Consider the following 3,319-nt stretch of genomic DNA (forward strand, 5'->3'; position numbering starts at 1 on the left):
TGAGAGAATTTATATCACATTTGACAAATTGGAGAATGGTATGAGTATAAGGGATGAAAAATATGTCTATGGGCAATTTTTCAATTTTTGGGGCAAAAATGTAATTTTTCACTTTACAGGGGTAAAAGTGTAATTTTTAAAAATTTACTCCACCAAAACTTTGAAAAAGTCTAGAAATTTCATGGAAGACATGGATAAGTGAAGAGGATTGAGTGGTAGAAAAAGAAAGTCAAAAAGATGGCTAGAAAAAAATAAAATAATAAAATATTCAAAAGGTAAATAAAATAATAATATTTTATTAAGCCTATTAAAAGGCTTGAAAATTCCAGAATTCTTCATTGGGAGGGTCAGCCAAAACCAGCAGGAGAGAGAGAGAAATAAGAACAAACCCTAGAGTGAGAAAATTCAAAGAAAAAGTGTGATTTTTCAAGGAATCAAGTGTTTAAAGGTATGATTTTTCAAGCTTAGCTTAAGATTTATCATTTCCATGCATTTCTCCTTATTTTCCATGGTTAAATTATGTGTTTTGATGATGGATTCAAATCTGATCATATGGGTTTAGAGAGAGAAAGTTGTTAGATTAATTTGATTTTGAACTATGTTAGTGTTTAGTGTTAGTTTAGCATGTTTATGAGTAAAACAACAAGAAAAATATTCATTTTCTCCATGAATTTCTCTAGGCCGAATCTAGCCAATGGTGTGTGAGGATGAGGTTGACTTTATTTTAAGAGAATTAGATGGAAAAATGATGAATTATGAGGTTGGAAATTAAATGGGAATTTTTGGTGGAAAAAAATTGAAATTTTTACCCACTAGGGGTAAAAGCGTAATTTGTGGTCCGAACTGATAAATTGGACCACATTCACAGTCATTGAGGTATTGTGGATATAATTGGATAATTGAAATTGAAATGGATGGAATTGGAGTTGAATTGGAGATTTTAGAAATTTACACCGTGTATAGGCGAGTTAGGTCGGACACTGTGATTAAGCGATTGTCCAAACATTTCACACCCTATCTAGTGCATACGCATGGATAAGAGCCTGAAATAATATATATTGATTTGACACAAATTATTGAATTTTTTGTGTCATGTATTGTGGATAGGTGGTGAGCTATCTGATACGGGTAAAAGACTACACCCGAGGACCGAGAATAGGAGTATATCTACTCCTAGTACAGTGAGTAAACTTACTATCGTCTTAATTATCTAGAGTAGATTTATTTAATTGTGTGATTTTATGGAAAAATGGTTTAATTGGAAAATTATTGTGTTTTATGGGAAAATGGGATTTTATAAAATAATTTTATAAAATTTTTGAAAATTTAATAATGATTTCAAAAATAGAGTAATTGGAGACCTATACTATGATTGTGTTGTTTATCCATGATTTTACATTAAATGGCTTATGATAAATGTGGGTATGACTGGTTATTTTTATGATTTAAAGAATATGTGAACTGCTTTGATTTGCCTTGAATGTGTTAAGTGAGCCATGTCATACTATTGTGATTTTATTGGTTGGTGGATTATAAAGTGGGCACTGCAGTGACGGGGGTTCCGTGGGCCAGCCTAATTAGAGGGGCACGGTTCCCAATTATTGAGCTTACCTCGATTGGAGAGGCGCGTAGGATAACTCCCGAGGTAGGATTTGAGTACACTTCACGCTGGCCACCACGTGAAATTGGGACTCAGCCAACGCCAAGGAACGGCTGTGTTGTCAGAGGTGAAATGTGTTTGTGTGTGTGACAATAAACAGCCTTGGCGGTCTCGGTAAGATGCCTTCGCGGGGTATCCCCGAGAATGGATTTTTGGCAAGGGCCAAGTTTTTGAAAAGTGCATAAGCCATGTTGAGTAATTAGATGAAATCCAATTATTTATATGGGTTGGGATGAATTATTTTAATTGTCTCCTATTACTCGGCTTTAGATTATTTTGATGATGTCTGTCTATTCACTGGGATTTTATAATCTCACCCCTTCTTCCTATACATTTTTCAGGCTCAGAATAGGCAGTAGACTGTCAATTGCATCGAGAAGTAAATTTCGGAGTTGCATCCTAGAAAGCAAGGTTATAGACTTAAACCTTCTCAGTTATTTGGGGGCCTACGTGTCATTATAATTTAAATTGTATGCTCAAGTTTTCTATATTACAATATGCATAAATTTATTTTGTTTTTATGTGCAGAAAATTAATATTTGGATGTTTCAAAACTATATATATATTGTTTTATATTAAAATAGATTATTTTAATTAATATTTTTATTTTATTTTATTATTCAAAAAAAAAGTAAGAGAGAGGAATGGAAAAATTTGTACAAAAGCCTTGCGAGGTCTCAAAAGGCATTCGAGGGAAGAATGTTTGTCGAGGCTTCACGGCAGTTGTCACAGGCTCGATGGGAGTTTCGGGTCGTGACATTTATTCTCATCCTTTTTCCTATGATTTGAACTTGTGTCTACTAAATTAATTGGGTGTCAAATTCTCAATTGTTGGGGCATTCTTTCAATATATTACTATTAATTTTAAATTGGATCCTTATTCTAAAATTAATCATTTTTTTCATGCACCACTGTACTATTGTATCTATAAGGGCTTCTTTTATTGTATTTCTAAATTTGATGTATTTATACACGGATACCCATGAAAACATAGTATAATAATGACATATCTCTTTTTCGCATCTTTTAGACAATAAGGATATTTGGAGAGTAAATGAGTTGAAAGTTAATGAAGAGTTACTCAAGTTGGGCTCTGGTGGAAATATCAAAGTGAAAATTTACAATGATTTAGAGGAATACAAAATTATTGCTTCCCATAAGGTTTCTTTGATCTCCTTTCTAATGTTTTCAATTTATTATATTTTTTTTTCTTTTACAACTTATAATTAATTCAATATTGTTACAGGTGTTATATGATTATGAGATACTTAGCATATTTGATACATATGATTGTGTCACAACCCGGTACTCCCCTCGAGCCCGTGACAACCGCCGAGGTGTCCCGATCGACACTTATTACCCGGAATATCAATCGAAACCTCGTAAGGCTTTAATATCAGTTTCTCATTTCCCCTGTGAGTAACCATTACCAAATATCATGTTCTAAAAGATTTTAAGCTATTTCCAACTTAAATCAATAAAAAAATTATTTCTGTCTCACAGGGGCATTTTGGTCATTTTTCTCCAAAAATTTAGAAACCAGCTAAAAATGTAGTATGCAAGTATAAAACACATAATTCATAATAAAAAATAAGTTTAAATGTCTAAAACATTCATTTAAAATGAAATTATGACTATTTGAATATAATAAAAATATTC

General features: G+C 32.4%; 1 long non-coding RNA gene across 1 annotated transcript; it reads left to right on the forward strand.

The window, feature by feature from the left end:
* LOC108662385 lies at window positions 407-2,119 on the forward strand. The gene is made up of 3 exons (XR_001928312.1): window positions 407-448; window positions 1,108-1,181; window positions 2,002-2,119. It is a non-coding gene; the product is annotated as an uncharacterized LOC108662385 (long non-coding RNA).

This window comes from Theobroma cacao, chromosome 6 (assembly GCF_000208745.1).
Source record: "Theobroma cacao cultivar B97-61/B2 chromosome 6, Criollo_cocoa_genome_V2, whole genome shotgun sequence".
Lineage (NCBI taxonomy): Eukaryota > Viridiplantae > Streptophyta > Magnoliopsida > Malvales > Malvaceae > Theobroma > Theobroma cacao.